This window comes from Octopus sinensis, linkage group LG8, assembly GCF_006345805.1.
Source record: "Octopus sinensis linkage group LG8, ASM634580v1, whole genome shotgun sequence".
Lineage (NCBI taxonomy): Eukaryota > Metazoa > Mollusca > Cephalopoda > Octopoda > Octopodidae > Octopus > Octopus sinensis.
Window position 1 is genome coordinate 101,386,779 of NC_043004.1, and position 9,239 is coordinate 101,396,017.

Genomic DNA, 9,239 nt, shown 5'->3' on the forward strand with positions numbered 1-9,239 from the left:
TTTCATGGTTAAGGACAAACAACTGTAGATATAATTGCCCTAACAATATGCAAATGTCCAAATTTTCAAAATCCATACCATTTTTGCTAGTATATAAAAAAAATTTTTTAAATGGATGTAAAATAGACATAAGTGTGAGTGTGTGGTTATTTGTGATAACTGTAGATACAAGAATAGACTAAAATTATAAATTCTAAAATAAAGAATACGGCCAATAAACTGATTGTGAAAAAGCAATTGTTTCTGGATTTTGACGCAGATCAACATTTTTGTCTGTCATCTTGAGAAAATATTTTTAATCGTTTAGGAATTGTGGCGTTAGGAAGGGCATCCAGCTGTAGAAACTCTGCCAGATCAAGATTGAAGCCTGGTGCAGCCATCTGGTGTCGCCAGCCCTCAGTCACACGTCCAACCCATGCTAGCATGGAAAGTGGACGTTAAACGATGATGATGTTTACAGTCAGATCCCTATTTGTTATTCTGTCACTGTTGTTAGAATTTGAATGATCAAAGCCTTATCTACATCTCTACATCTTGGAAGGTTTTCTTTACATTTATATGGATTTGTTTCCTTTCATTTCCATGTTAAAGGAAGAAAATTTGTCAGGTGATAAATAAGAAAATGTGTTAGTATTATAGCGGTGTGAGAGTACCTAAGAAGTTTAACACATCTGATGCACTGACCCTTTTACTTACTAGATGTACATGTTCTTTGTTGCATATGAAATATCATAAAATATTCATAATGTGCATCACAGCTGGTAGGCTATCATCTCGGTCTTATGTCTCTATTGTAACACATGTAATTCTCGGGGACAGGCAAAGAATTAAAGTTGCCTTTACTGCTATTATAAAATATTATTGCTTAAGTTTGTTTTTTTTAATTTTAATATAATTTTGTTTTCTTTTACATGTAGTTCTTTTGTTATTTTTTTAATCCTTGTCTATCTTGACTTTTATTATCTATTAACATATATGTATGAGAGAGGGATGGGTTACTTTCCCAAGGTATTCGTTTTTAAAGTTGACTTCATTGAGTTAGCAATCTCAACATGTGACATGCTTTTTTATTAAGAAAAAGGGGATGAAATAGCAATAACTTCTCATTTACAACAGAAATTAACCTAAAGAAAAATAATTCCTTGATTCAAATCATCTTTCATTTTTAAAACATAAATTTAGAGTGATACACAGTCTTTCATTGATGAACCAACTAAAAGTTGGTGCATTTTATTCACACACACACACACACACACACACTAAAACAAACAAAGCGGCTCACTGTTTTTATTTCCCAAAGTCTTAAATTATGTGTGTATATGTTGAAATGTATATAGTAAAATATCGTGTTGCTATGGTTAAAAGTATAAACATCTGATTTACCTTTTAAATATATCATTTTCTAGCAGTAGTAGTAATAATGATAATTATACCAATACTAACAGCACTATTCCTTAAATGTCCTCTTGATGTAGTTAAATGATAAATACTTCACCAAGAAATATCTGATGCTGTTTCCACGGCGACTAAAATCCTGCAGAATGTTAGCAATAAATTTGTAGCTTATGACATATAAACACATGTATTTGGTAGCTTCGAGCAAAACTGAAACAGATGTAACTATTATCAGTTACGGTTTATAACTGTCGATCAGTATCTCTTACTCTAGAAACCTTACTTGTTTGTCTGTGTAAACAAATTTAATGTCCAACTGCTGATATATATATATATATAGGAGTGGCTGTGTGGTAAGTAGCTTGCTTACCAACCACGTGGTTCCGGGTTCAGTCCAACTGCATGGCACCTTGGGCAAGTGTCTTCTACTATAGCCTCGGGCCGACCAAAACCTTGTGAGTGGATTTGGTAGACGGAAACTGAAAGAAGCCCGTCGTATATATGCGTGTGTGTGTTTGTCCCCCTAGCATCACTTGACAACCGATGCTGGTGTGTTTATGTCCCCGTTACTAAGCAGTTCGGCAAAAGAGACCGATAGAATAAGTACTGGGCTTACAAAAGAATAAGTCCTGGGGTCGAGTTGCTCGATTAAAGGCGGTGCTCCAGCATGGCTGCAGTCAAATGACTGAAACAAGTAAAAGAGGGAGTAAAGAGTATATACATATATATGTGTGTGTGTGTGTGCGGGTATGTTTATGTGGTTAAGGAGCCCACTTTGCAACCATGTGGTTTTGGGTTCAGTCCCACTGCCCAACACCTTGAGTAAATGTCTTCTTCTATCGCCTCATGCCGACCACTGCCTTGTGAATGGTGGACGGAAACTGTGTGGAAGCCTGTCATATATGTGTTGTGTGTCCTTTTGTGTTTGTTCCCCACACTACTGCCATCACTTAACAACTGGTGCTGGTTTGTTTACGTCCCCCATAACTTAGTGGTTTAGTAAAAGAGACCAATAGAAATAAGTACCAGATTTTAAAAAAGAAAAATAGCCATGGGGTCAATTTGTTCAACTAAACCCTTCAAGGCTGTGCCCCAGCATGGCCACAGTTTAATGACTGAAACAAGTAAACGATAAACAATATACACACATAAACAAAAACAAATTACATAGTATGCATTTGTTTTACGAGTTCCAGATTCTTCCTTCTTTACATCAAATATTCTATGACTTCCCCACCCTATCAGATCTATGCACTCAGCCTACTACTCTAAAAAAAGAAAAGAGAGAGAGAAAAGCGCAAAAAAACTCTGCGATGATGCCCTAACTTAACCCTACCTTTTCTACCATCAAGTCTCTGATATCCTGCTGACTGCTTAAACTCTTATTGTGTGCAGCTATATCTGAATCTTTACAGGTAAACAAAAAAATTGTGGAATCATTCTAACAAATGAGTAAAAATAAAGGCAGAAAAAAAAAATACGTCTTTAAAAGGACTGACTGTTTTGTTATTGAGTATCAATGTTTTTCCAACCCTAACACACACTGATAATGGATAATTTTATATGGATATACCACATAGTGACTTATGGTATATTAATGATTTTTATATACATTAAGCTATACTATACTGCTGATCTGTGATTTTATATATATATATATATATATATATGTATGTATGTATGTATGAAATCACATGGTTGCTCATAGTGTATCTGTATAATTTTATACATTATATATATACTATGCTGATGGATATGGCATAACCTATAATTTTATATATTAGGTTTATACCATGCTGGCTTATGGTAATATTTATATGATTTTAAAATTTAGATATAACATGTTGCTGGCTTATGGTATATAATGAATTATACATTTTATATATATATATATATATATATATATATATATATATATATAATATATATATATATATATGGTTTTGTATGTTAGATATACCATGCTTATGATATATCTATACAGTTTACCATGCTCTCATATTTATCGGGTTTTATTTGTTTCTCATTTCCCCTCCCCTCCCATTAAATTTTTCACTCCCCTGCTCTTCTCCCCCCTCCTTTAATCTGTGTTGTGGATTTTTACCTGATTTGATTTTCATTTTATTTTATAATAAAAGCAAAATAATAAAAGTTGATCATTTTAAGAAAAAAAAATGCAATAAATTAACCAAGTTTTTCTTGCCTTTTATTTAAAAATTCACTGATTAACAATTTGGCTATTTGCTGAGACATGATTCAGTAAGAATAATGAGCTCAAACCTATTAACACTTCATAATATAATAGTATCGTACAGTAATTACAGCATAAATAATCATTTTCATAGTTCCAAATATCCATAGGGCTTAGTGTTTGTCTCTGCTTTCTATAGCTTCAAGATGTTGAAATACAGAGCAGTGTCTTATCACACTTATTTTTTCCCACCAAATTATTGATAGTAAGCTGGCAGAACTGTTGATACACCGTGCAAAATGTTAAGTGGCATTTCATCTGTCTTTACATTCTGAGTTCAAATTCTGCCCAGGTCAACTTTGCCTTTCATCCTTTCAGGGTTGATAAAACAAGTACCAGTTGAACACTGGAGTCAGTGTAATAGACTTACCCACTTCCCCTGGAATTGCTGGCCTTGAGCCAAAAAATGAAACCAAAATTGTGGTATTTAAATTGGTGAATTATATATCATCCCATCGAATCTATTTAGAGTTATGTAAACTCAGCCATTAACACTTAAGTGTCTTGACAATGCACACTGCACAGTGCTAATGGCAGATGGTTTATATAACATAAGAACCTTAACTAGCAGTGAAGTAGTATAGCTTAAACCTTGCTAAAATCATATTATGAATTGGCTTGCAAGAGCTGTGTTAGTAACCTACAAAAAGCACTTGTCAGTGCCACATATAAAACGTCCATGCCAGGGCCATGTAAAAAGAACTCAGCACACTCTGTAAAGTGGTTGATTTTAGGAAGGGCATCAAACCATAAAAACTAAGCCAAATCGGATTAGAATGTGGTGCAGCTCTCCTACTTGCCAGCTCTGGTCAAACCATCCAACCCATACCAGCATGGAAAATGGATGTTAAAGAACAATGATGATGTGCACCTGGGAAATCAATGTAAATTGACTAGCCTCAGTCTGCCTGGATGACAAGCGAAAACTACATAAATATTCTGTAAATAATATTTTATAAGCAATCGCTGTTTATTGACTTAAGAAAATAATTTGATACTGGGGTGTGTAAGCCCCCGAGGGTTAAAAAGTGGGTTTCCCATACACATGGGAAATGTACACTTCTTTAAAAAAAAAAGCTAATTGGAAGAAGTGAATGGGTACATAGGTGTAATAGTAGTACACTTATAATATAGAGGTGTAGGTTCACATCTCATGCATATGGGAAACCCACTTTTTTCCATTGAAGGTTTATATGCCCCAATATCATTTAACTTTCTTTAGTCAATACATGCTGATTGCTTACAAAATACTATTATTAATTTACAGAATTGTCACTTGTCACTGCTTCTCAACTCATTACAGAAAACCCACATACTTGTTTGTTTAAAATACAAATGTTTTATGAATGACTGACAATATGCTCAATCCTACCATGGGCTCAGTAGCAGGAAGACCAAACATACAGCTGTAAAAGCAGTCCAATAATTCATATGCCAATATTTGTTTATGAACACTTAACTCTGCTCTGCCTTCTTGCTCTGGAAAAAAACTGAATTTTAAATGGTTAAAAAAATTAAAATTAAAAAAAATATTTTATCACACACACACATATATATATATAAATATATATATGTGTGGAAGCGCAATGGCCCATTGGTTAGGGCAGCGGACTCGTGGTTGTAGGATCACGGTTTTAATTCCCAGACCAGGCATTGTGATTGTTTATTGAGCAAAAACATCTAAAGATCCACGAGGCTCCTGCTGGGTCTAGTGGCAATCCCTGCTGTACTCTTTCGCCACAACTTTCTCTCACTCTTTCTTTTGTTGGCCTGCTCGCTTAGCCAGCGGGGTGGCATCATTTGAAGGCTAAAACAATGCAAAAACAGCATTGTGACAAGCGTTGTGTAGCAACATCTGATAGCCTGGTTGGTCACTGATCACATGATATATATATAGATATATAGATATATATATAATTTCATGCAGTTCTGAATGACAGTTTTGTGGTGTGTAGAGCACATCCATCTTATCAGATATTAGAGAAGTATGAGAGATTTGAGACAACTTCAAGACTGCTTTTAGATGTTTGGCTATATTAATATATGTAACTCCTACCAAATGTGCTGAGTGATACTTTCATTGGTCACTTGCCTATATATATAATATATATATAATACATATATATATATGAAAGTACGTGGCTAGGTGGTTAGGGATATTCAGCTCATGATTATAAGGTCATGAGTTTGATATCCAGCAGTATGTTGTGTCCTCGAACAAGATGCTATCTCACTTTACTCCAGTTCACTCAGCTAGAAAAATTGAGTTGTACATTGTAGTTAACGAGCTAGCCTTGTCACATTCTGTATCATGTTGAATCTTCCTGGGAACTAGATTAAGGGTTATACATGTCTGTGAAGTGTTCAGTAACTTGCATGTTAATTTCACAAGCAGGCTGGTCCACTAATGGATTCAACTGGAACACTAGCTCTCATAACTGATGGAGAGCCTGGCAAATATTTGTGTGTGTGTTTTATAGTTTCCTTTAACTAATCAATCAATCATCTTACGTATAGTATTAGTTTCTTACTATGACACAGAGCTATAAAATTGTTGAGAAGGTATGTATTCAGTTGGAGTTATTTGGTATATTATTGGAATCTGTATTCACTTTGGTTGGATTTGGACACTGAAAAGGCTATAAACATAATATTTCTACCATCCAACCATGTTCTACTTATATTTGTATCATCATCATCATCATCGTTTAACGTCCGTTCTCCATGCTAGCATGGGTTGGACGGTTCGACCGGGGATCTGGGAAGCCAGAAGGCTGCACCAGGCTCCAGTCTTATCTGGCAATGTTTCTACAGCTGGATGCTCTTCCTAACGCGAACCACTCCGTGAGTGTAGTGGGGGATTTTTACGTGCCACCTGCATATACTTAGTAAGCATAAACATGAGTGTGTGGTTATGGTGGTCACTTCCCAACCACATTTTCCAGTTTCACTGTTTGGGTCAACTGGTCTTGTAAGTAGATTTGGTAGCTGCAATCTGAATGCGTGTATGTTTGTTGTGTCTCTGGTCACTTTTATATCATGTGATAGTTGCAATTGAGTATCACCTTCATACAAAAGGTGTTAATTGCTTTCAATCTTCCTTAAAATTATGTCCACCTGTTGGGAAATATTACCTTGCTCGTTAACAGATGAGGAAAGGCATCTGGCCTTTAAAAAACCCAGCCTAAATGAAGTACATTTGATCCATCCAATTGCATGGAAAAGTGGATGTCAAATCCGATGATAATTATTAGTAAACTATTTTAACATGAAATGAATTTTAAAGTCAATGCTATTAATGTTTAAACAGCAAAATATCTTTTTCACCAGCATTATTATTTTGGGCGAGTCTAACTACCCTTTTATACCAACCATCTAGCATTAGTATTATACATGACTTTAATTGCAAAAGTGAAGACAAAGGAATGAAATAGTCTTCACAAGAACTAGAGGATTGTAATGATAGTTTTAAGAATTTTTCAGTTTTAATGTTGTTTATTGGGGGTCAGCTGTCTTCTCTACCATATACAATATGTGTGATAAATAGAGAATACCAAACGAGTTCCCTATGGATACCGTATTTATTACGAGTGGCTTGTAAACGTATCTAACGAGCGAAAGCGAGTTAGATACGTTTACAAGCCACGAGTTGTAATAAATACGGTATCCATAGGGAATGAGTTTGGTATTTTATTTATTACACATAAATAAACGACCATATTTTATTAACCCAATAACTAAATTCTTCACATCGTGTTGAAGCGCGCATGAATACAGCTTGATTTCACGTCAGTGACGTCACAATGTGTAACTGTAAAAGATGTCATGCTGCAGGAAGATAGTCCGACTTTATAGCGCTAAGTTTTCAGGTGAAATGACTGATAACTGATACTGTTTAACATTTTGCTAACATTCAAGTTCACGTTCAAGAAATACATAACACACGTGAAAGTAATGAATGAAGTTTAGTTGTAACTTATGAATGACAAAAGTAGTGCCGTCACCGTGACCTCGGGTCATCACCATGGATTGACCAATCAGAAGCAGTGCTCGCAGTATCTGACATATGTTAGATACCAAAAATATCTCAAAGTGTTCTCACTCACATGTGTGTAATAACATAATTTAATGTTGTGATATTGATAAATCATAATTTGTATAATTACATACACACACATTTGCACATTTATACATACATGTATATGTGTGTATATATGTGTATATATATATACATACATATGCACACATACACATATATATATATATACATATGTACACATACACATATATATACTTACATATGCACACACACACACACACATATATATTTAACATCACAATAAATTTGACTCTACTCTCACTCTAGAGTTACCTCAGCAGCAAATGTTTCATGATTTTTCTATACTTTTACAAATAGCCATATATACATCACAAGCATTCAGAACAAATAAACACAAACACTCTCTCTCTCTCTCTCTGTATAATATACATACATATACATCTGAGACCCAGCTGTCTCCCACGAATGAGTATAGCTTAGTAACATGTACCATAGCTTTTCTCTATTTGTTTTTGGTGCCTGTATAGTTACAAGAAGACTTAGACACATTCTCAACCGTCCCCCCTTTTTGACTCAGTGGCACATCCAGGTTGTAACCACCAGAAGGAGAAAGAGCTGCACCGGAACTCAGCTCATCCTAATTTCCATCTGAGTTACCTAGAGCAACTTGCTCAAGGACTCATCAAGCTGCTCAGTCTGGGAATTGGAAGCATGACATTATTATCATATAATTGTGAGCCAAACACTCAATCTACAAGTTTACTCTTACTCTTTACTCTTTTACTTGTTTCAGTCATTTGACTGCGGCCATGCTAGAGCACCGCCTTTAGTCGAGTAAATCAACCCCGGGACTTATTCTTTGTAAGTCCAGTACTTATTCTATCGGTCTCTTTTGCCGAACCGCTGAGTGACGGGGACGTTAACACACCAGCATCTGTTGTCAAGCAATGCTAGGGGAACAAATACAGACACACAAACGCACACACGTATATATATATATATATATATATATATATATATATATACATATATACGACGGGCTTCTTTCAGTTTCCGTCTACCAAATCCACTCACAAGGCATTGCTCGGCTCGGGGCTATAGCAGAAGACACTTGCCCAACATGCCACGCAGTGGGACTGAACCCGGAACCATGTGGTTGGTAAGCAAGCTACTTACCACACAGCCACTCCTGCGCCTATATTTGTGCACTTTCCCTATATATATACATAGGCATGGCTGGATGGGTTCAGGTTCAGTCCCACTGTGTGACATCTTGAGCAACTGTCTTCTACAGCTCCAAGCAGACTGAAGCCTTGAGTGGATTTGTGGAGCAGAAACTGAAAGAAGCCCATGGTGCATATATGCGTGTGTGAGGGAGGGAGAGCTCATTGTGTCCTTGTTTGGTCATCATGTAATATTTACAAATGAGTGTCACCTGTTTCCAGCCTTCTGTGGAAAAGTTTAGCTATGGGAAGAATTTGCTTTGCTTGAAAATAGATGAGGCTTAACAACAGGAAGATTTTACAACCATAG

The 9,239-nt window shown here is 35.7% G+C and overlaps 1 long non-coding RNA gene across 1 annotated transcript in view; it reads right to left on the bottom strand.

Annotated features, from left to right (window-relative positions):
- LOC118764645 overlaps positions 1-8,146 on the bottom strand; it is a 24,586-nt gene extending 16,440 nt beyond the window's left edge. Inside the window, exon 1 of the long non-coding RNA XR_005000463.1 lies at positions 8,136-8,146. This is a non-coding gene — a long non-coding RNA (uncharacterized LOC118764645). The remainder of the gene's footprint in view (positions 1-8,135) is intronic.
- Between the last annotated feature and the right edge of the window lie 1,093 nt (positions 8,147-9,239).